The following is a 25818-nucleotide window of genomic DNA, read 5'->3' as shown; positions in this document are numbered from 1 at the left end:
ACAGGGCCGCGGAAGACGAATTCCGGCACACCCCTACCTCTCACTCCAAATGTCTGATTTCGGGTTCCGGCAGACCCTCTAGATTCGAACACTGGGGTGCGCGCGGAGATTTCGCCCACTACCTACCTGCACCTCGCCGCCTCACTATGATCTAAGCTACGAAAGGATGAACACAAGAGACATAGAGTTTATACTAGTTCGGCCACCATTGTGGTGTAATACTGCGCTTGGAGGCCCAACATGATTCTACAAGAAGAAGGTTGAGTAGTAGACATCACTATAGTACAGAATGATAAGGTTATTGCATTGATTTATACTAACCTATCTCAAGAGTTCTTGTTGAGTTTTGTGTGGATGAAGTTTTTAAGAATTAGGGAAACCGTGTTATAAAAGGAATTAAGGAGACACAAAAGCTCAAGCTTGGGGATGCCCAAGGCATCCGAAGATAATATTTCAAGAAGTCTCAAGCATCTAAGCTTGGGGATGCCCCGGTAGGCATCCCAAGTTTCTTCATCAACAACTCTCGGGTTGAGCCTAAACTTTTGCTTCTTCACATGATGTGTGGTATTCTTGGAATGTTATTTTATTTTGTTTTGCTTGCTGTTTTAATAAAATACTTAGATCTGAAATTTTTAAATAAGAGAGAGTCCTCAATTAGCTACCCATTTACTCAACTACTCGCTTGATCTTCACTTATATCTTTTTGGAGTAGTTTGTCTTTTGCTCGAGTGATTCGGTTATATCTTTTTGAGCACGGCTTGCTTTAAATATTTTTGAAGAAAAACTCTCGTGCTTCACTTATATTTATTTGAGAGTTAGTAAATTTTTGAAGGAATTCTCTCATGCTTCACTTATATTATTTTGAGAGAAGAAAATTTTATGCTCATGTTCTTCACTTAAATTTGCTTGAGCTTGTCAAAAGCAATTGCAACTTATGAAATTAGTCCCAAAGTAATAGATATTCAAGAGGGATATAATAAAAACTCTCATGTAGATCATTGGATATGATAAGTTTGATTCCATGCAATAGTTTTGCGATATGGAGATAATAATATGTGAGTCATGTTGGTGAGTAATTATGCTTTAGTAGAAATATCGGTGTTAATGTTTGTGATTCCCTATGCAAGCATGAAAGTCAATAGTTATACAATGAAATTACATCCTACTTTGGTGCATTATTTGGTGTTAATTATGCTTAACACTCACTTATGTGATTTTTCGTTTCTTGGTTGGTAGCTTCTGAATCTTTTTGCTGGCCCCCACTTGTACTAAGTAGAAATACTACTTGTGCATCCAAAATCATTAAGCCCGGTTTTTCCATATGAGTCCATCATACCTACATATATGCAGTAGTTCCATGTAGTTCTAAGCAAATTTGTATGTGCCACCTCTAATTTTCAAAATGAATTTCCTTTTTGTGTGCTCGTACCGCTCATGAAGCGGCAGGGGGTGGCTAATATTTTCCATGCTAGATGTGTTATTCTCAAGATGAGTGTTTATTCACTTGTCATTGGACAATAGTACGGTGGTAATAGGGATGCCCAGTCCTGAAATGAAAAAGAAATTTACTTTATGTTGTCAAATAATAAATTCGTTGGAAAGTGTTGGTAAGGAAGGCACACGTGGATACTGCTAACCATGGATTGTGAAAGAATGGTGGAAAAAGGAATAAACTTTGTTTTCTGTTTGGGAACCGCCTATGATATATCTAGCATGGGAAGTGTTGGGAATTACTCGGTCGTTTTCGTCGACGGGAAAAGTATGCCTCTCAAAAAAATTTGACTCTCAATGTTTGCTTTGAGCTCTGGCACCTCTACAAATCCCTACTTCCCTCTGCGAAGGCCTTTCTATTTACTTTATGCAATTTTTATTTTTACTTGAGTCTCCATCTTATCTTACAAAGCACCAACTAGGGAGCACTATGATCATACTTGAGCATTGGATGTAGCTAATATGCGCGTACGTTTCATGAATGGATCAATGATTGAGCATGATGGGCTAGGGATAACTTTCTTTAGTGTTGATATTTTGAAAGACGTGGTTGCTTGTTAATATGCTTGAGTATTGAAATCTTCATGTCAAAACTAGACTATTACTTTGAACCATATAAAAGTCCAAATATCCATGCTACAAAAGAAAATAATATGTGATGAACATGTTAGGCAACATTCAACATCAAAAATTCCGTTTTTATCATTTACCTACTCGAGGACGAGTAGGAATTAAGCTTGGGGATGCTAATATGTCAACGTATCTATAATTTTTTATTGTTCCATCATGTTATATTATCATTCTTGAATGTTTTACAGTCAGTTTATAGCAATCATTTTTGGGACTAACCTATTGACATAGTGCCCAGTGCCAGTTGATGTTTTTGCTTGTTTTTTGACTTCGCAGAATATCAGTACGACCAGAAGACACCTGATGGGCCAAAGAAGTACCACAGGTGGGCTCCAAGGGGAACACAACCCACCAGGGCGCCCCCAGGATCATAGGCGCGCCCAGGTGGGTTGTGCCCACCTTGGTGGCCTCCCGCATCGCCTCTTTGCCCTATAAATTCCCAAATATTTCAAAAAACCTAGGGGAGTCGACAGAGCTGAATATCCGCCACCGCAAGCACTGTAGCCACAAAAAACCAATCTAGATCCCGTTCCGGCACTCCACTGGACGGGGAAATTATCACCAGTGGCCATCTTCATCATCCCTATGGCCACCATGATGAGGAGGGAGCAGTCCACCATCGGGGCCGAGGGATTGTACCAGTAGCTATGTGTTTAATCTCTCTCTCTCTCTCTCATGTTCTTGAGATGTCACGATCTTGATGTATTGCTAGCTTTGTTAATGTAGTTGGATAATATGGGGTTTTGCCCTCTCTATCTTGTTGTGAATTGAGCTTTTCCTTTGAGATTTCATTCTTATTAGATTGAGTACTTTATGGATTTGAGAACACTTGATGTATGTCTTGCAATGAATACCTGTGATGACAATGGGGTATCATATTGATTCACTTGATATGTGTTTTGCCACTCAACTCGCGGATTCCCGAGGTGACATTGGGGTAATCTATGCATAGGGCCCAGGGTGATGCACATTCTCGTCTTTGTTTCTCCGGTAGAAACCTTGGGCACTATTTGAGGTTCTTTGTGTTGGACTGAGTATTATGAATCTAAAATTGTTTGATGTATATCATAAAATCAACTCACGGATACTCACGGTGACATTGGAGTATCTAGGTGACATTAGAGTTGGTTGATGTGTATCATATGGTGTTATTTTAGTACGAACTCTTGGTTAGATCGATCGGAAAGAATAGCTTGGTGTTATTATAGTATGAACTCTAGGATAGATTGATCGAAAATATTAGCTTTGAGGTGGTTTCGTACACTACAAACAATTTCTTCTTATGTTCTCCGCTAGATAAGAACTTTGGAGTTATTCTTCATCACATATTGAGGGATGGTTATATGATCCAATTAGATTAGCATTGTTGTGACATTTTACTAGCGAAAGTACAGACCCTAGGCCTCATTTTCAAGCATTGCAATACCATTTGTGCTCACTTTTGTTGCTTGCTACCTTGCTTTATTTACTGTTACTATTGCAAAAACCTATATCTACTATCCATATTACACTTGTATCACCATCTCTTCACCGAACTAGTGCACCTATACAAATTACATTGTATTTGGTGTGTTGGGGACACAAAAGACTTTTTGTTATTTGGTTGCAGGGTTGTCTGAGAGAGACCATCTTCATCCTACACCTCCCACGGATTGATAAACTTAGGTCATCCACTTGAGGGAAAATTGCTATTGTCCTACAAAACTATGCGCTTGGAGGCCCAACACAAGTCTACAAGAACATGTTGCGTAGTAGACATCAACATCCCTATTACCGCCCCTCTCGTGCAAGGACGAGTGAATAAACACTCATCATGAGAATAACCCTCTTAGCATGGAAGATACTGACCACCCCCTGTCGCTCCATGAGTAGTCCAGACACACAAAACAGATGTTCATTTGAAATTTTAGAGGTGGCACATGAAAATTTACTTGGAACGGCAGGGTATTACCGCATATAGGTAGATATAGTGGACTCATCTGGAATAACTTGGGTTTAAAAGATTTGATGCACAAGCAGTATTTTCGCTTAGTACAGGCGAAGGCTAGCAGATAGGTTGTGAAGCGGCCAACTAGAGAGCGAAAACGGTCATGAACATGCGTTATGCATAATCAACATTGAATACTAGCATGAGTAGGATATGAACACCATGAACATAAATATCATAGAGGCTATGTTGGTTTTGATTCAACTACATGCATGAACATGTGCCAAGTCAAGCCACTTGAAACATTCAGAGGAGGATACCATATCATCATACTGCATCACAATCATTTTAATGCATGTTAACATCCAAGATATATCATTATCCTCTCCTAGCTACTTAAGCATGGCATGAGAAACTATAATCTCTAAATGTCATTGCAACATGTTTGATCATAATATGCTGAATCATGGATACTAGGTTAAATGTATTTACATAAACAAAAACAAGTTGAGTTCATACCCGCTTCTCTTTGCCACAATCACTTCATCAAATGTCGTCATTATTGCCTTTCACTTGCACGACCGAACGATATGAAAATAATAATAGTGCAAGAGTGTCGTGGACTAAGCTGGAATATGCAACATTTTATTCAAAAGGAGAAGACAAGGTAGTATGGACTCTTTGTTAGATCAACAATAATGCATATGAGAGCCACTCAACATTTTCAACGTGGTCTTCTTCTTGGTACGACTCAATAAAAGAAAAGAATTTCAGAGGAACACACTAAAATATTTTTGGAGTTTTTAGTTTTACTTGAATAAAAAAACTAAAGAAGGAAAATCAAAAATGAGAAAAACTATTTACATGGGAAAGCTCCCAACAAGCAAAAGAATAATAGAGAAATATTTTTGGGTTTTCTTTTAATACTACAATAAATTAAACTAGAAAGAAAAACCTAAAAGAAGTAAGAAATATTTTGGGGTTTTCTCAAAGGTTCTCAAACACACAAAAACAAAGCGAGACAAATAAATCTAGCATGGATATTACAATGAAAAAGTATGAACACCGACAACTGGAATGAAATGTGTGAACATGAATATAATGTAGGTGGAAATACGTACTCCCCCAAGCTTAGGCTTTTGGCCTAACTTGGGAATCACTAGTCGTAGTAGCCATCCGGTCCCATGTAGTAGTTCTGCGGTGGCGGCACCTAGGTGTCCCAATCCTGCGGCTCCTCCTCTACTGCCGCCTGGTTGCTTTGGTAGGCAATAATGTCCTCAGGCATCACCCTGTATCCGCCCCTAGCAATAGAATCAAACAAAGCCAGTGCATGCAACGGGATAATATCACGGGTTTCTACACTGTAAACCAAGTTGTAGCGAATGTTATGAAATGAATCAGCGGCATCATTAAACTGGTGGTTGATACGTCTCCAACGTATCTATAATTTTTGCTTGTTCCATGCTCTTATATTATCATTCTTGGATGTTTTACAATCATTTTATAGCAACATCATATCATTTTTTGGGACTAACCTATTGACATAGTGCCCAGTGTCAGTTGCTGTTTTTGCTTGTTTTTTACATCATGGAAAATCAATACCAGACGGAGTCCAAACGCAGCGAATTTTTTTGCATAATTTTTATGGACCAGAAGACACAACTTGGGCCAAAGAAGTACCAGAGGGGTGCCCTGAGTGGGGCGCAACCCACCTGGGCGTCCCTGGGGGCCCAGGCGTGCCCTGGTGGGTTGTGCCCACCTCGATGGCCTCCCGCACCTCCTCTTTGCCCTATAAATACCAAAATATCCCAGAAACCCTAGGGGAGTCAATAAACACAATTCCAGTCGCCGCAAGTGCCAGAACCACGAGATCTAATCTAGACACCATCACGGAGGGGTTCATCATCCTCATTGGTGCCTCTCTGATGATGCGTGAGTAGTTCATCATAGATCTACGGGTCCGTAGTCAGTAGCTAGATGGGTTCCTCTCTCTCTTTTGATTCTCAATACAATGGTCTTTTGGAGATCTATTTGATGTAACTCTTTTGCCGTGTGTTTGTTGGGATCCGATGAACTTGGAGTTTATGATCAGATCTATATCCATGAATATTATTTGAGTCTTCTTTCGATCTCTTATATGCATGATTATTTATAACCTCCTATTTCTTCTTTGAATCTTTGGTTTAGTTAGGCCGACTAGATCGATTTTTCTTGCCATGGGAAGAGGTGCTTTGTGATGGATTCAATTGTGCGGTGTTCTTTCCGAGTGACAGAAGGTGCAGCAAGACACGCATGTATCGTTGCTATTAAGGATAACAAGATGGGGCTATTCCAACATGAATAGATCTCATCTACATCATGCCATCATTCTTATCGCATTACTCCATTTTTCCACGAACTTAATACACTAGATGCATGCTGGATAGCGGTCGATGTGTGGAGTAAAAGTAGTAGATGCACGCAGGAGTCGGTCTACTAATCTTGGACGTGATGCCTATATATTGATCATTCCCTGGATATCGTCATAATTATTTGAGGTTCTATCAATTGCCCAACAATAAATTTTTTACCCACCGTGTGCTATTTCTTGAGAGAAGCCACTACTGAAATCTATGCCCCCCGGGACTATTCTTTATCATATTTGTTTTGAGATCTACTTTTATTTGCTTTTGTTTTCAGATCTATAATTCTAAAAACCCAAGAATACCTTGCTGCACTTTTTTGTTACTTATTTTATTTTGTGTTATTGCGAGATCTATTTATCCAAAATCATACAAACCAATCTATCTTTTGCCCAAGGAGGGATTAACAACCCCTCTTACGCGTCATGTTACAAGTATTTGTTCTTTGTGTGCAGGTTCCGTTTATATAGTGTTGCTTGGTTCTCTTACTGGATTGATACCTTGGTTTCACAACTCAGGGAAATACCTACCGTAGCTGTATTACATCGTCCCTTCTTCTTTGGGGAAATATCGACATAGTTTCAAGTGACATCAAAAGGAATTTCTGGCGCCGTTGTCGGGGAGACATCATCAACATCTATTAGGTTCCTAATCACAGATCTCATCTCCCTGCAACTTTACATTATTTGCCATTTGCCTCCCGTTTTCATCTCCCCCACTTCACAAAAAATTGTTGTTTTATTGCCCTCTTTTTTGTCGTCGTTTTCTCTTCAGATCTGTTTCTGTTTGCAATCTTGATTGCCTTGTCGTGATGGCTAGTTCTTCCTCTGTTGCATGTACCCCCGAGAATGAGGTTCTTAATTTTAAACAAAGGGGAGGGGAGAATCTAAAAGATGCTTGGTATAGAATTTGCAATGCTCATAATAGATCTATTCGTAAGCAATCTACTGTTGTTCTTCTTCGCAGTTTTTATGTGGGCATAACCACTTGGTATAGATTCGTCCTTGATACAATTACCGGTGGGAATTTCTTGATGTGTTAGTCTTTGTATGCTTTTAATTCCATGGGAGATCTAGTGGGTGCACCACCTATCATCATTAATGAAACAATCTTAACTCTTGAGCATGTTATGCAAAGATTAGATGCTATTGAAAAGAAGATGGTGACCTTAGAGCAAATTGAAAATTTGGATAAAAAGATGCAGAATCTTGCTAATAAATTGGGGTCAAAAGCGGGTGACGTTCTTAAATTACTAAGGGAAAAGGAAACCACAATTAACTAAAGAATAGAGGAAAGCCCCTCTCGGTTGATAAGTTGGAAGAAATTTTTAGTAACTTAAGCTCAGCCTTTTCTTTCGTTAAAACTATTGGAAAAAAACCTCCCGTAAAAGTTGGCAAGACTACTCAAGTTACTAAGAACAAGGGTGCAACTTCTAATAATAACAAAAAGATCTTAAGATGATTAGTATTCACCCCGACTTTGTTGAAGTTGTAAGAGACTCTACTTGCAAGAATGAATTGTTCAATCTTATTCCTAGAAGTATTATTATCAAAAATATGCATGCTAAATCTTTGAAGAATTTTGGTTGTGTGATTGAGGAATTGGAAACTAAAGATGACAAAACTTGAATATGTGCATTATGCCTAGCTAGGGGCATAAAATGATAGTGCTTGTTCGGAGGCAACCCAATGAATAAATTTTATTTTTGCCTTTTTCTTTCTATTCTTGAGTGTTTACACAAATATGCTATTGTTATGATTGTGTTTTTATGTTTTAGTTAGTGTTAGTGCCAAGTAAAGCCTATAGGATCATGTTGTTGGGGAACGTAGCATGCAATTTCAAAAAAAATCCTACGATCACGCAAGATCTATCTAGGAGATGCATAGCAACGAGAGGGGGAGAGTGTGTCCACGTACCCTCGTAGACCGAAAGCGGAAGCATTAGGTCAACGCAGTTGATGTAGTCGAACGTCTTCATGATCCGACTGATCTAGTACCGAACGTACGACGCCTCCTAGTTCAGCACATGTTCAGCTCGATGACGTCCCTCGAACTCTTGATCCAGCAGAGGGTCGAGGTAGAGTTTCGTCAGCACGATGGCGTGGTGCGGCGATGGTGATGTGATCTGCGCACGGCTTCGCCTAAGCACTACGACGCTATAACCGCAGGAGTAAACTGTGGAGGGGGCACCGCACACGGCTAAGAGAACAATTGATGTGCCTTTGGGGTGTCCCCCGCCTCCGTATATAAAGGAGGGGAGGAGGAGGCGGCCGGCCAGGAGGGGTGCGCCATGGGGGGGGGGGTCCTACTAGGAGTCCACTCCTAGTAGGATTCGGCCCCCCTTTTTTCTTTCTTACTGGAGGGGAAAAGGAAGGAGAGGGAGAGCGAAAGGGAAGGGGGGGCGCCGCCCCCTCCCCTAGTCCAATTTAGACTGCCATGGGGGGGAGGGGGCATGGCCACCCCTTGAGGCCCTCCTCTCTCTCCACTAAGTCCCATGTAGGCCCAATACTTCCCCGAGGGGTTCCGGTAACCCCTCGGTACTCCGGTAAAATACCCGAACCACTCGAAACCATTCCGATGTCCAAATACTACCTTCTAATATATGAATCTTCACCTCTCGACCATTTCGAGACTCCTCGTCATGTCCGTGATCTCATTTGGGACTCCGAACAAACTTCGGTCACCAAAATACATAACTCATAATACAAATCGTCATCGAACGTTAAGCGTGCGGACCCTATGGGTTCGAGAACTATGTAGACATGATCGAGACACATCTCCGATCAATAACCAATAGCGGAACCTGGATGCTCATATTGGTACCTACATATTCTATAAAGATCTTTATCGTTCAAACCGCATAACAACATATGTTATTCCCTTTGTCATTGATATGTTACTTGCCCGAGATTCGATCGTCGGTATCATCATACCTAGTTCAATCTCATTACTGGCAAGTCTCTTTACTCGTTTTGTAATGCATCATCCTGTAACTAACTCATTAGTCACATTGCTTGCAAGGCTTATAGTGATGAGCATTACCGAGAGGGCCCAGAGATACCTCTTCAATACACGGAGTGGCAAATCCTAATCTCGATCTATGCCAACCCAACAAACACCTTCGGAGACACCTGTAGAGCATCTTTATAATCACCTAGTTACGTTATGACGTTTGATAGCACACAAGGTGTTCCTCCGGTATCCCGGAGTTGCATAATCTCATAGTCAGAGGAACATGTATAAGTCATGAAGAAAGCAATAGCAATAAACCTTACGATCATTATGCTAAGCTAACAGATGGGTCTTGTCCATCACATCATTCTCTAATGATGTGATCCCATTCATCAAATGACAACACATGTCTATGGTCAGGAAACATAACAATCTTTGATTAACGAGCTAGTCAAATAGAGGCATACTAGGGAAACTCTGTTTTGTCTATATATTCACACATGTACTAAGTTTCCAGTTAATACAATTCTAGCATGAATAATAAACATTTATCATGATATAAGGAAATATAAATTACAACTTTATTATTGCCTCTAGGGCATTTTTTTGACTGGTGACTGTAGGGAAAACCCCCCACAGCATTCAACTTTTATGCAAATAAAGGAGTATACAATATACAAAGATTACAAGGGGTAATCAGAAAAGAAAACACAAAAATACAAAACTAAGTATCTAGGAATACAAAACCTCAAGGAGGTAGAAAGGAAATCCATTTAAGAAGCTCTTCCTTGTACCTAGCCTTAACTCTATGTTGCATGAGCATAATATCATGGATAAAATCACTTCTCCACTTATTGAAACTCTGCCTCTCATGCCTGAACACTCTTGCATTCCTGATTATCCAGATGTTCCAGCAAGCAACAAAAACAACTTCAGTGAAGAAAGGCTTTGCAAAGTCCTATTTAGCTTGCAAAACAATAGCAGACATGTCATTCCCAGGTGACCATGTAATTTGCAAATAGTTCCATATTCTCACACTGAAGTTGCATTCAAAAAATAGGTGGTTCCTGGTCTCTCTAGTCCTCAAGGGGCAAAGAAGACAATTAACACCATCATCCATATGTCAATGCCTTCTTTCCACCATACCTTTGGTATTGAGCCTGTCCATGATTAACATCCAAGCAAACACTTTGATTTTCATTGTGCAGGATGATTTCCATATCCACAGAAGGAGAGGGTTAAAGGACATGTTAGAATGCATCCAAGAGTATAACAACTTGGGCTTAAATGCATTACATGTCCCCTGCCAGAACCAAATGTCCTTTGCCTCCATTTCTCTACTACAAGAGACCATAAGATCTTGCACAGTCAAAAAATCATGGTATACATGTGCAGATAAAGGCAAATGAAACATATTAATCATATCCTGAGATTGAAAGGCTTCATAGACAGTGATCCATGGATCTTTCACATAGGAGAAAAGCCTAGGGAACCTGATCTGCAAAGGTTCAATTGAATCACCAATCTTCCACTTGTTAGACCAGAAGAGAGCAGAATTTCCCGAATTAACTTGTACCCAAGTTGTGTTCCTATAATGATCCATCAACTTGCAGATATCCTTCCACCAAAAAGAACCACAACTATCAGTCCCCTGAGGTACAGAAGAATGATAGTATGTGTCCCAAATAAGAGAGACCCAAGGCAGATCCACCCTGTTTAAGAAACTGTGCAAATGCTTGAGCAAAAGTGCCATGTTCTACACACCCAGGTTCAAAATTCCCAAACCACCTTTGTTCTTAGGCCTACAAATGAGATCCCAAGCTGCCAAGGATGGAGATGGCTCATCCCTATGCTTTCACCATAAGCACTGCCTCTGAATTCTCTCCAGTTGTTTTAAAATTCCAGCAGGAGCCAGTAAACTACCAAGATAGAAGATGGGCATGGAGGACAATGTAGAATTCAGGAATTGAAGTCTCTCCCCTTGATTAAGGAAGGAGGAGCTAGCTGTCATCCTTCTCTCCATACAATCAACAAGTGGCCAAAAATCCACCATTTTAGGCCTTGAAGTGCCAACAGGTAAGCCAAGATAAGTGAAAGGCATTTTACCCACTTGACAACCAAAAGCAGCAGCTAAATCAATGATAGAACCCTCATCAACATTTATGGGCACCATAGAAGACTTGTGATAGTTAACAACTAGCCCAGTTGATCTAGAAAACACTTGCAACATGTCCTTCAAAGCCAGAAGTTGTGTTTTATCTGCTGGTAGTATGATGAGAGTATCATCAACATACTGCACAATGGGGTAATCCTGGTCATGGCAAGGTATTGGCAATTTCAAAATTCCCCTCCTTAGTCTCCCATTTCCACTAGACTCAATAATCTAGATTACATAGTAATGATTCTAACACCCATGGAGTCTTGGTGTTGATCATGTTTTGCTCGTGGAAGAGGCTTAGTCAACGGGTTTGCAACATTCAGATCCGTATGTATCTTGCAAATCTCTATGTCTCCCTCCTTGACTTGATCGTGGATGGAGTTGAAGCGTCTCTTGATGTGTTTGGTTCTCTTGTGAAATCTGGATTCCTTTGCCAAGGAAATTGCTCCAGTGTTGTCACAAAAGATTTTCATTGGACCCGATGCACTAGGTATTACACCTAGACTGGATGTGAACTCCTTCATCCAGACTCCTTCATTTGCTGCTTCCGAAGCAGCTATGTACTCCGATTCACACATAGATCCTGCCACAACGCTTTGCTTGGAACCGCACCAACTGACAGCTCCACCATTCAATACAAATACGTATTCGGTGTGCGACTTAGAGTCATCTGGATCAGTGTCAAAGCTTGCATCAACGTAACCATTTACGAGAAGCTCTTTTTCACCTCCATAAACGAGGAACATATCCTTAGTTCTTTTTAGGTATTTCAGGATGTTCTTGACCGTTGTCCAGTGATACACTCCTGGATTACTTTGGTACCTCCCTGCTAAACTTATAGCAAGGCACACATCAGGTCTGGTACACAGCATTGCATACATGATAGAACCTATGGCTGAGGCATAGGGAATGACTTTCATTTTCTCTCTATCTTCTGCAGTGGTCGGGCATTGAGTCTGACTCAACTTCACACCTTCTAACACAGGCAAGAACCCTTTCTTTGACTGGTCCATTTTGAAATTCTTCAAAACTTTATCAAGTTACGTGCTTTGTGAAAGTCCAATTTAGCGTCTTGATCTATCTCTATAGGTCTTGATGCCCAATATATAAGCAGCTTCACCGAGGTCTTTCAGTGAAAAATTCTTATTCAAGTATCCTTTTATGCTATCCAGAAATTTTGTATTATTTCCAATCAACAATATGTCATCCACATATAATATTAGAAATGCTACAGAGCTCCCACTCACTTTCTTGTAAATACAGACTTCTCCAAAAGTCTATATACAACCATATGCTTTAATCACATTATCAAAGTGTATATGCCAACTCCGAGAGTCTTGCACCAGTGCAAAAATGGATCGCTGGAGCTTGCACACTTTGTTAGCACCTTTTGGATTGACAAAACCTTCTGGTTGCATCATATACAACTCTTCTTCAAGAAATCCATTAAGGAATGCCGTTTTGACATCCTTTTGGCAAATTTCATAATCATAAAACGCGGCAATTGCTAACATGATTCGGACAGACTTAAGCATCGCTACAGGTGAGAAGGTGTCATCGTAGTAAACTCCTTTAACTTGTCGAAAACCTTTCGCAACAACTCAAGCTTTGTAGACAGTAACATTACCGTCAGCGTCAATCTTCTTCTTGAAGATCCATTTATTTTCTATGGCTTGCCAATCATTGGGCAAGTCCACCAAAGTCCACACTTTGTTATCATACATGGATCCCATCTTAGATTTCATGGCCTCAAGCCATTTCATGGAATTTGGGCTAACCATCGCTTCCTCATAGTTCGTAGGCTCTTCATGGTCTAGTAACCTGACTTTTAGAATAGGATTACTGTACCACTCTGGTGCGGAACATGCTCTGTTTGACCTACGAGGTTCGGTAGTAACTTGATCTGAAGTTTCATGATCATCATCATTGGCTTCCTCACTAATTGGTGTAGGCATCACTGGAACTATTTCTGTGATGAACCATTTTCCAATTCGAGAGAAGGTACAACTACCTCATCAAGTTCTACTTTCCTCCCACTCACTTCTTTCGAGATAAACTCCTTCTCTACAAAGGATCCATTTTTAGCAACAAATATCTTACCTTCGGATCTATGATAGAAGGTGTACCCAATAGTTTCTTTTGGGTGTCCTATGAAGACGCACTTCTCCAATTTGGGTTCGAGCTTATCAGGTTGAAGCTTTTTTACATAAGCATCGCAGCCCCAAACTTTAAGAATCGACAGCTTAGGTTTCTTGCCAAACCACAGTTCATATGGTGTCGTCTCAACGGACATAGATGGTGCCTATTTAACGTGAATGCAGCCGTCTCTAAAGCATAACCCCAAAACGATAGCGGTAAATCAGTAAGAGACATCATAGATCGCACCATATCTAATAAAGTACGGTTATGACATTCGGACAGACCATTACGCTTTGGTGTTCCAGGTGGCGTGAGTTGCGAAACTATTTCACATTGTTTCAAATGAAGACCAAACTCGTGACTATATATTCTCCTCCACGATCAGATCATAGAAACTTTATTTTCTTGTTACGATGATTTTCCACTTCACTCTGAAATTCTTTGAACTTTTCAAATATTTCAGACTTATGTTTCATTAAGTAGATATACCCATATCTGCTCAAATCATCTGTGAAGGTTAGAAAATAACGATACCGCCGTGAGCCTCAACACTCATAGGACCGCATACATCGGTATGTAATTTCCAATAAGTTAGTGGCTCGTTCCATTGTTCTGGAGAACGGAGTCTTAGTCATCTTGCCCACAAGGCATGGTTCACAAGCATCAAGTGATTCATAATCAAGTGATTCCAAAATCCCATCAGCATGGAGTTTCTTCATGCGCTTTACACCAATATGACCTAAATGGCAGTGCCACAAATAAGTTGCACTATCATTACTAACTTTGCATCTTTTGGCTTCAATATTATGAATATGTGTATCACTACGATCAAGATTCAACAAAAATAGACCACTCATCAAGGGTGCATGACCATAAAAGATATTTCTCATATAAATAGAACAACCATTATTCTCCGATTTAAATGAATAACCGTCTCGCATCAAACAAGATCCAGATATAATGTTCATGCTCAACACTGGCACCAAATAACAATTATTCAGGTCTAAAACTAATCTAGAAGGTAAATGTAGAGGTAGCGTGCTAACGGTGATCATATCGACCTTGGAACCATTTCTGACGCGCACCATCACCTTGTCCTTAACCAATCTTCGTTTAATCAGTTGCCCCTGTTTCAAGTTGAAAATTTGAGCAACAAAACCAGTATCAAATACGCAGGCGCTACTACAAGCATTAGTAAGATACACATCAATAACATGTATATCAAATATACCTTTCACTTTGCCATCCTTCTTATCCACCAAATACTTGGGGCAGTTTCGCTTCCAGTGACCAGTCCCTTTGCAATAGAAGCACTCAGTTTTAGGCTTAGGTCCAGACTTGGGCTTCTTCCTGAGAGCATAAACTTGCTTGCTATTCTTCTTGAAGTTCCCTTTCTCCCCTTTGCCCTTTTTCTTGAAATTAGTGGTATTCAAGGTTGTCAGAATCGTGATTTTGAATCGGATCGGAGCTTCGATGGTAGGATCGCAAATCGTAGAATCTTCACTATTAGGATCGTAGAAAAGTGGATTCTAAGAACTAAAATTGTAGAATCATAGAGGTTAGTTCGGATCGTAAAGTCATAGAATCATATAACAGAATCGCGATTCTGACAAACTTGGTGGTATTGTTAACCATCAACACTTGATGCTCCTTCTTGATTTCTACCTCCGCAGCCTTTAGCATCGCGAAGAGCTCGGGAATTGTATTTTCCATCCCTTGCATATTATAGTTCATCATGAAGCCTTTATAGCTTGGTGTCAGTGATTGAAGAACTCTGTCAATGACACTATCATTAGGAAGATTAACTCCCAACTGAGTCAAGTGGTTATGGTACCCAGACATTCTGAGTATGTGTTCACTGTCAGAACTATTCTCCTCCATCTTGTAGCTATAGAACTTGTTGGAGACTTCATATCTCTCAACTAGGGCATTTGCTTGAAATATTAACTCCAACTCCTGGAACATCTCATATGCTCCATGATGTTCAAAACGTCTTTGAAGTCCCGATTCTAAGCCATAAAGCATGGCACACTGAACTATCGAGTAGTCATCAGCTTTAGTCTACCAGACGTTCATAATGTCCGGAGTTGCTCCTGCAACGGGCGTTGCACCTAGAGGTGCTTCCAGGACATAATTCTTCTATGCAGCAATGAGGATAATCCTCAAGTTACGGACCCAGACCGTGTAATTGCTACCATCATCTTTCAACTTAGCTTTCTCTAGGACCGCATTAAAATTCAAGGGAACGGTAGCACGGGCCATTGATCTACAACAACATAGATATGCAAAAAACTATTAGGACTAAGTTCATGATAAATTAAAGTTCAATATCATATTACTAAAGAACTCCCACTTAGATAGACATCCCTCTAGTCATCGAAATGATCACGTGATCCATATCAACTAAACCATGTCCGATCATCACGTGAGATGGAGTAGTTTTCAATGGTGAACATCTCTATGTTGATCATATCTACTATATGATTCATGTTCGACCTTTCGGTCTCAGTATTCCGAGGCCATATCTGCATATGCTAGGCTCGTCAAGTTTAACCTGAGTATTCTGCACGTGCAAAACTGGCTTGCACCCGTTGAATGTGAACATAGAGCTTATCACACCCGATTATCACGTGGTGTCTCGGCATGACGAACTGTAGCAACGGTGCATACTCAGGGAGACCACTTATACCTTGAAATTTAGTGAGGGATCATCTTATAAAGCTACCGCCGTACTAAGCAAAATAAGATGCATAAAAGATAAACATTACATGCAATCAAAATATGTGACATGATATGGCCATCATCATCTTGTGCCTTTGATCTCCATCTCCAAAGCATTGTCATGATCTCCATTGTCACCGTCTTGACACCTTGATCTCCATCGTAGCATCGTTGTCATCTCACCAACTATTGCTTCTTCGAATATCGCTACTGATTAGTGATAAAGTAAAGCAATTACATGGTGATTGCATTTCATACAATAAAGCGACAACCATTAGGCTCCTGCCAGTTGCCGATAACTTTTACAAAACATGATCATCTCATACAATAACTTATATCATATCATGTCCTGACCATATCACATCACAACATGCCCTGTGAAAACAAGTTAGACGTCCTCTACTTTGTTGTTGCAAGTTTTACGTGGCGGCTACGGGCTTCTAGCAAGAATCGTTCTTACCTACGCATCAAAACCACAACGATTTTTTGTCAAGTGTGATGTTTTGACCTTCAACAAGGACCAGCCGTAGTCAAACTCAATTCAACTAAAGTTGGAGAAACAGACACCCGCCAGCCACCTGTGTGCAAAGCACATCGGTAGAACCGGTCTCCTGAACGTGGTCATGTAATGTTGGTCTCGGCCGCTTCATCCAACGATACCGCTAAATCAAAGTAAGACATTGGTGGTAAGAAGTATGACTATTATCACCCACAACTCTTTGTGTTCTACTCGTGCATATCATCTACGCATAAACCTGGCTCTAATACCACTGTTGGGGAACGTAGCATGCAATTTCAAAAAAATGCCTACGATCACGCAAGATATATGTAGGAGATGCATAGCAACGAGAGGGGTGAGTGTGTCTGTCGGATTTCGGGTTCCGGCAGACCCTCTAGATTCAAACACTGGGGTGCGCGCGGAGATTTCGCCCACTACCTACCTGCACCTCACCACCTCGCTATGATCTAAGCTACGAAAGGAGCAACACAAGAGATACAGAGTTTATACTGGTTCAGGCCACCATTGTGGTGTAATACCCTACTCCAGTGTGTGGTGTGGTGGATTGCCTCTTGGGCTGATGATGAACAATACAAGAAAGAACAGCCTCGTGAGGGTCTATTCTTGGCTGGTGCGATGAACTGCTTGGGTGAGTTCAGTCGCCTCTCTCTCTCTCTGGTTGATCTCCAGCCTCCTCTACCCTGGGGGTGGCTAGTCCTATTTATAGGCAAAGGCCCTGGGCCAATTCCCAAATATTGAGCGGGAAGGGCGCCAACAATTGGCCATTTTGAAGGGGAACATCTAGTACACTTACCTTGACTAAAGTTGGTCCTCGCCTGTCAAAGGCTCTGACGATGACGCCTTCCTGGGATCCACGATGACTTCCTTCCTGCCGTTGCGACGGTCTTGGTCTTGTTGCACCAAAATGGGTGCCTTTGCTTGATGCTCTCGCCTACGCTTTCTCCCTTTGCACCAAAGAGGAAAGGGAGGACAGTGCGCGGGCTGGCGCCCGCCTGGCGCCCTTGGTCGTCATGGCTTGCGTCATGGGCACCTCGTGAGGTACCCCACCTTGATCTCTCCGCCTCCTCGCGAGCCAGCCTAACGAGGCCGTGCCTGAGGAAGCTTCCTGTCGTCCGCCCCGCGAGGCTTGGCCCCTCACGAGTGTCTTGAGCTCGTGCTGATGAAGATGGGCCGTGCTGGGCCGCCCCTTGAGCCATGCCGCAGGCTGTAGGCAGGCAAGTCTGGGGACCCCCGTTCCCAGAACACCGACAGTAGCCCCCGGGCCCAAGGCGCGCCCGGACTTGGCTGAGCAGAGAAGCGAAGGGGCAAGTGCGAAGCGCCGCGGGCCCTAACAGCCTGCGGCCTCGGGCGCCGCATGGTGGTTGATTGGACGTGGGCGGCTCCGCTCCCCCACGACGCCTCGACAACTGCACGAACTAACAAGTCCCTGCATGCAAAAATGGGTCATGATTACCCGCGATCGTGGAAGCCGACGGTTGGCCTCCTCCGGCTATAAGTACGGAACGGTGCAAGCCATTCCATTTCATCTTCCTCTGCTACTCCTCCTCTTCTTCATCTTCGCCATTGCTCCATCTCACGCCGATGGCACCCATCTGCCGGTTCTCCGCATAAGAGAAGGGAAAGGCCCCCCGAGAGGGTCCTGACCCGCTTCCGCCGAAGAAGCGGTTGGTCCTCTGCCGCCGAGATGAGGGCGTGCTATAGGAGGTGTCGAGGCCTTGGTGCGAGCGACCGCCGCTAGGGTTCCCACTGTCTTTGTACACCCACCTTGAGGGCCCTGCAGGAGCCGATGTCGAGTGCCATGGACGACGCCGCCGTCGGCGCCGGCGGGTCACGGCGGTGCGCCTTGTCCCTCCTGGAGTTCACGCCGAGGACTCCTCTCGAGAGTTTGTGCTTCACGCCGCCATGCCTCCTCGATCTTGGATTCTCCTTCCTCCCTCCTTCGCCTTCGAGATCCCGCCAAGGGGGCCTTTCAGGCTCTGGCTGCAGCACGCCGACTGCCAGACTCCTACGACCGAAGCGGATGTCGAGGTCATCGCTCCAGGTAAGGTCTTCATGACCCGGGGCTGGGTCGAGATTGCCCGGGTCTACAGGACGAGGGGCGCCCTCGCGATCCACCTGGAGCTGGACAGTGCTTCCATGATGCTCTTCAAGGTCTTCGATGAAGATGGGCGTCGGCTGGAGTGCTGTCCCAGAGGCAGCGGCCGGTGCTTTGGAGCGGCGGGGGCCAGGCCTGCCGCCGCCCGGACTTCCAGCAGCTCCCCAGGCGGCGGGGGCGCCGGAGGATCCAGCGACTCCGCCGAGCTCTTCGCGACTCCGGAGACAAGCAATGACAGCTACGAGCCCCCAAGCCTGCGCCGATCCCGGAGCAGGACGGGCTCGTTAGGCCGCCGCCGCCTCTGATCTGGATGAGGCTGGCGCCGAGCCTCACGCGGCCCACTGTTGATGATGGCGCCTGCCACCATGGTTCCTGTTGTTAGGACTCCTTAGGATACGCATCTTTTGTACCTCCGAGGAGCCAAGAACACACCCCGCGGGGGCTTGTAAGGTGTCTGTAGTTCCTTTTGCTAATATGATCCTTATCGTGAAGTAGTGTGAGATGCTCGTCCCGCCTTAGCTTAGTTTGTCCTTTCGAACCTCACGAGGGCTTCGTGCTCTGCGCCAACAGGTCTCGGTCCCAAGGCGGCTTCAGCCGTCGCTAGTATGCCAGGTCGCGATGCCGTGGTCAAGGCCAGGAGGTGAGCGGCCCGGGGTCCAGTAAGAGCCCCTGAGTCGCGATGCTCAGGAGGTCCCCTTTAGCGCTCAAGCAGCCATCATTCGGTGAGAAAGGAACGCGACCTTGCTAACACGGGATTGCATTGGATGCAGAGACGATGCTGCGATAGCTAGCGTTTCCGGAGGGTGACTTATCTCAAGAGTCAGGAACCGCTTCCTGGTGCAGCGCTTGATCCGTGCATCGGCTGGCGAGGGGTTGCTTGGCGAGGTCCCTTCGTGCCTCTTCCCTCTCGCCTTTGCTCCCCTTTCTACTCTACATCTTTGGGTCCCGGCCCTCGAGCGGGTCTCAACCGTTGCTGGTATGCCAGGTCGCAATGCCGTGGACAAGGCCAGAGCGTGAGGGCTGGAGAGCCAGTAGGAGCCCTGAGTCGCGATGCTCAAGTACCCCCCCTTTAACATGCAAGCAGTTCACGCGGATGAGAGTGAAGAGGACGCCGTGAGGGCCTCACCTGGCACTGCTCCTTGAAGGGATCCTGCAGGCCCTCCACAAAAAGAACAAGAGTCCGCTATGACAAGCGACAGTCAGCCGTTGGTTGCTTTGGAGAGTTGAGGAGGCACTAAAGGCCTGACGAGGTGTGTCCGGGCATCCGTGAGCCAGCGCGGGACTCAAGGGGCCCTACCTCAAGGCGGGTTGTGCCTGGCACTGGGCCTTAACTTGTGATATGTTCCTGCAAATTTGGCTAGATGTCGACGCTCTACGTCCTCGGGTCCCGGCGCTCGAGCAGGTCTCAGCCGTCGCTGGTTTGCCAGGTCGCGATGTCGTGGACAAAGCCAGAGGGTGAGGGCTGGAGAGCCAGTAGGAGCCCTGAGTCGTGATGCTCAGGTACCCCCCCTTTAACGTGCAAGCGGCCAACATGAAGGAAGAAGAGGTGCCGCGGACAGGCATCAAATAACAAGCATGATGGGTCAAATGCATGGCCCGAAAATAAACGCAAGAGGGGTACATGCCGCTGGGTCTGACCCGAGCGACTTGGGGATGATGCAGCCCGAGGGGCGCCCCCAACACAGTAAGCTAGGAACATAAAGTAAAAAGGGGATACATGCCGCAGGGACGGACCCACGCGGCCTGGGAATAATGCAGCCCTGGGGGCGCTCCCAGCTAGAAACGAAACTTGAAAGATGTCACCTGATAGCGTTGAGGACGAAGAGGTGTTGAAGTAGCCGACATCGCGAGCTGCGGAAGCCGATCTTCACGAGCCCCTAGGCCCAGGAGCCTCGGGAGGCTCCGGAGGCGCTGGTGGCTCCTCGCGGACCATCTCCATCTCTGCCAGGACTGCGGAACGCCTGGCCTCCTGACCCTCCAGGATGCTCCTCAAGAGGCGCTGGTACGCGGCGGCCGCGTTCGGCAAGCCATAGGGCATCCGAACGTAGCTGTGGGGAGGGCCTTCATAGCACCCCACACGTGAGGGCCAGAAGCGCTCCTGAGAGGCGGCTCGGTTGAGCCCTGGGATGTCGATGCAGACGCGCAGCCCACCATCCTCGCTTGGATGGGGAGCTGCGGCGGGTGAGCCGCGACTGCCACTCATGACTCTAGACTCCTGCAACTCCTGCGTGATCTGACTGACGAACTCCTGAGGGTTTGGCCCTCCTTGCCTTGCTCCTTCCTGAAGGAAACATGCTCTGAAACATGCCTCCAAGTGGTGCCCAAGCGCCTCCCTCGTGACTGTAGCAAGGTCGGTGGCCCTCCAGGAGGGAGCCCCCGAGCCTTGCTTGAGGAGGGCGTCGGGCGCGCCTTCCTATGCGACAGAAGGAGGTGCCCCCTGAGCAGGCGCAGACCCTGAGGGACCTGCCTCCTGAGGGGTCGGTCCTAGCAATGTCTTCTTCTTCTTGGGAGCGGTCTCAGGGAGCCTCCCGCTCCCGCGATCTGGGTCTTCAAGTGATGCAGCCTGAAAAGCTCGCTCCAGGGAGCACACTGCGTCTCTTTCTTCACAAGGCACCGTGATGACTCCGCCACTTCCTGGCATCTTGAGGACGTTGTAGCCGTGATGAGTCACGGCCATGAACTTGGCGAGAGCTGGATACCCAAGGATGGCGTTGTATGGCAGGCGAATGTGGGCGACGTCGAAGTCGATGAGCTCGGTGTGGTAGTTGTTGCATGCCCCGAAGGTGACAGGGAGGCGGACCTGCCCAATCGGAACCGTGGAGCCATTGGTGACTCCGGAGAAAGGCTTGGTTGGCTGAAGCTGATCGTAAGGCACTTGGAGATTGTTGAATGTCTCTGCGGACAGGACGTTGAGCCCGGCCCCACCGTCGATGAGATTCCTGGTGACTTGCACGTTGCTGATGACTGGGGAGCAAAGCATCGGGAGGACTCCGGCTGTGGCCGCGCACTTGAGCTGATCCGCTGAGCTGAACATGATGGCGCACGCCGACCACTTGAGGGGGCGCGTGGCTTCGAGCTTTGGGAGGACTACATTCACCTCGCGGGCGAACTACTTGAAGATGGGTTGAGAGGCTGGGGCTTGAGCTCCACCCAGGATGCAGGCGATCGCGCGTGGCTCCTGGAAGCCCCCAGCCCCCTCATCCTGATGATGGTCCTCGTTTCTCCTTGGCTGCGGCGGTAGTGGAGGGAGGCCTCCTTTTCCTTGCGGACGATCCTCGCGAGTCTGTTCCCGCCAGTCTCCCTTGCGAGGCTGATCCTGCCAGCGATCCTCGCGAGGTGGGTCGCGCCACCCTTGGCGAGGGCCGCGGTCTTTCCAGCGTCCTGCATTCCTTCCTCCTCCTCAGTCGTAGCCCCGATCGTTGCAGTCGGGGCGTCGGCCGATCCTCCCTTCTCGCATGGCTCGGAGCTCTTGACATTCGTTGGTGTTGTGGGTGTGGAGGTCGTGGTACACACAGTACCGGCTGCCTTTGAAAGACTCGGGCTGATCTCAGCCCCGCTTGGTGTCTGGCTCTGCCGCAAGCATGGCAGCCCCCTTGCGCTTCACGTCCTTGGCCTTGGACTTCTTCTCTTCTGGGTCTGCGGCTGGCAGCTCGAGGAGGGAAAGGCGCCCTTCCTCAGCCCTGGCGCACTTGGTCGCCAAGTTGAACAGCTCCAAGGAAGTGCACAGATCTTCATGCATCGCCAGCTCCTCCTTCATCTTGACGTCACGCACACCGTCGGAGAAGGGTGAGATGATGGCCTCCTCGGTCACCTTGGGAATCTTGAGACATGCGTTGTTGAAGTGTTGGATGTACTTCTGCAGGGTCTCCCCTGGTTCCTGGTTGATGCGGTGCATGTTGCTCACGGCAGGTGGCCGGTCGCGAGTACCTTGGAAGTTGGCGATGAAACAGGTGCGCATCTCGTCCCAGGAGGAGATCGTGCCAGGAGCCAGGTTCAGGAGCCAGGTGCGGGCCCCGTCCTTGAGTGCCATGGGAAACCAGTTCGCCATGACCTTCTCGTCCCCGTTGGCGGCTTCGATGCCCAGCTTGTAGAGCTGGAGGAACTCCGCAGGGTCAGTCGTGCCGTCGTAGTGAGGAGGAAGGTCTGGCTTGAACTTGCAGGGCCACGCAACGCTGCGCAGCTTGGTGGTGAAGGCGCGGCAGCCTGCTGTGGCCACGGGAGGCCTTTGGTGACGAAGAGCTCGGTCTTGCGGGTCCCCATGCGCTGCAGCTGGGAGCAGCGCGGGGTCTTGGCGTGCTAGAACAGGAGCGTGGTCGTGACGGGCCGGAGCAGGGAGCACTCGGGCAGCTTCTTGGGGGCGAGGGACCTCTTGGCAGCTCCGCTCTTGCTGCGCTGGCGCCGGACGGAGTGGGTTCCGGCCAGGGGCCACGCGCCTTGGGGCCAGGGCGCCTTCTTGAGGGGGAGGCAGCTGAGGCGCCCCCCGAGCTTCATTGCCCGCGCAGGGCAGGGCGCGGTGCAGCGAGAAGGACGGCGCAAGGGAGCCCCCTACGGCACGGACGAGCTCGGTGACGCGGTCGAGCCACTCTTCGTAGACGTCGTCGATTGGGCGGTAGCGCAGGAGCTTGTTTGCCGCGATGAGCGCAGATCGAGCCTCCATGGCCGCGCGGGGCACGCGGGACGAAGAACCAGCTGGGGCGAGTGAGGGATTAGCAGTGCGGCCGTCTCGCCTCATGGACGGATGCTGGGATGATGCTTGCTGCTCATTCCCCGCCGGGCCGGTGGCGGCGTTGACGGCAGGCGACGGGGAATGGTGGGGGTGGCCGCCGATGGGGGCCGTCTGGGTGACGCGGGGAGCGAGAGCGGCTCGGTGCTCGGCGCGGGCCCGACGAGCATCGAACATGGATGCGATGGTTGGTGAAGAACAGGGCGGCGGTGTTGGGGAACGTTGCAGAAAATTAAAAAATTTCCTACGGTTTCACCAAGATCCATCTATGAGTTCATCTAAGCAACAAGTCATGGGAGATGCATCTACATACCACTTTGTAGATCGCGAGCGGAAGCGTTCATAAGAACGGGGTTGAAGTAGTCGTTCTCGTCGTGATCCTATCACCGGAGATCCTAGCGCTGAACGGACGGCACCTCCGCGTTCAACACACGTACAGAGCGGATGACGTCTCCTCCTTCTTGATCCAGCAAGGGGGAAGGAGAGGTTGATGATGATGGCTCCAGCAGCAGCACAACGGCGTGGTGGTGGTGGAGCAGCAGCACTCCGGCAGGGCTTCGCCAAGCACGTGACGGAGGAGGAAGAGGTGTAGCAGGGGAGGGGGCGCCAGGACTTCAGGGTGCGGCTGCCCCCCTCCCCCCTCCCTTTATATAGGCCCCCAGGGGGGGAGCCGGCCCTGGGAGATCCAATCTCCCAAGGGGGCGGCGGCCAAGGGGGGTGGAGTGCCCCCCAAGGCAAGTGGGGCGCCCCCCCACCCTAGGGTTTCAACCCTAGGCGCAGGGGGTGGGCCAAGGGGGGCGCACCAGCCCACTATGGGCTGGTTCCCCTCCCCACTTCGGCCCTTGGGGCCCTCCGGGATGGGTGGCCCCACCCGGTGGACCCCCGGGACCCTTCCGGTGGTCCCGGTACAATACCGGGCGACCCGAAACTTTCCCGATGGCCGAAATACCACTTCCTATATATAATTCTTTACCTCCGGACCATTCCGGAACTCCTCGTGACGTCCGGGATCTCATCCGGGACTCCGAACAACATTCGGTATGCTGCATACTCATATTCATACAACCCTAGCGTCACCAAACCTTAAGTGTGTAGACCCTACGGGTTCGGGAGACACGTAGACATGACCGAGACGGCTCTCGGGCAATAACCAACAGCGGGATCTGGATACCCATGTTGGCTCCCACATGCTCCTCGATGATCTCATCGGATGAACCACGATGTCGAGGATTCGAACAACCCCGTATACAATTCCCTTTGTCAATCGGTACGTTATATGCCCGAGACTCGATCGTCGGTATCCCAATACCTCGTTCAGTCTCATTACCGGCAAGTCACTTTACTCGTGCCGTAATGCATGATCCCGTGACCAAACACTTGGTCACTTTGAGCTCATTATGATGATGCATTACCGAGTGGGCCCAGAGATACCTCTCCATCATACGGAGTGACAAATCCCAGTCTCGATCCGTGTCAACCCAACAGACACTTTTGGAGATACCTGTAGTGCACCTTTATAGTCACCCAGTTACGTTGTGACGTTTGATACACCCAAGGCACTCTTATGGTATCCGGGAGTTACACGATCTCATGGTCTAAGGAAGAGATACTTGACATTGAAAAAGCTATAGCAAAACGAACTACACGATCTTGTGCTATGCTTAGGATTGGGTCTTCTCCATCACATCATTCTCCTAATGATGTGATCCCGTTGTCAATGACATCTAATGTCCATAGTCAGGAAACCATGACTATCTGTTGACCAACGAGCTAGTCAACTAGAGGCTTACTAGGGACATGTTATGGTTTATGTATTCACACGTGTATTACGATTTCCGGATAATACAGTTATAGCATGAATAAAAGACAATTATCATGAACAAGTAAATATAATAATAATGATTTTATTATTGCCTCTAGGGCATATTTCCAACAGTCTCCCACTTGCACTAGAGTCAATAATCTAGTTACATTGTGATGAATCGAACACCCATAGAGTTCTGGTGTTGATCATGTTTTGCTCGTGAGAGAGGTTTAGTCAACGGATCTGCGACATTCAGA

Source organism: Triticum dicoccoides, chromosome 2B (genome assembly GCF_002162155.2).
Source record: "Triticum dicoccoides isolate Atlit2015 ecotype Zavitan chromosome 2B, WEW_v2.0, whole genome shotgun sequence".
Classification (NCBI taxonomy): Eukaryota; Viridiplantae; Streptophyta; class Magnoliopsida; order Poales; family Poaceae; genus Triticum; species Triticum dicoccoides.
Note: the sequence above shows the minus strand (reverse complement) of the source record.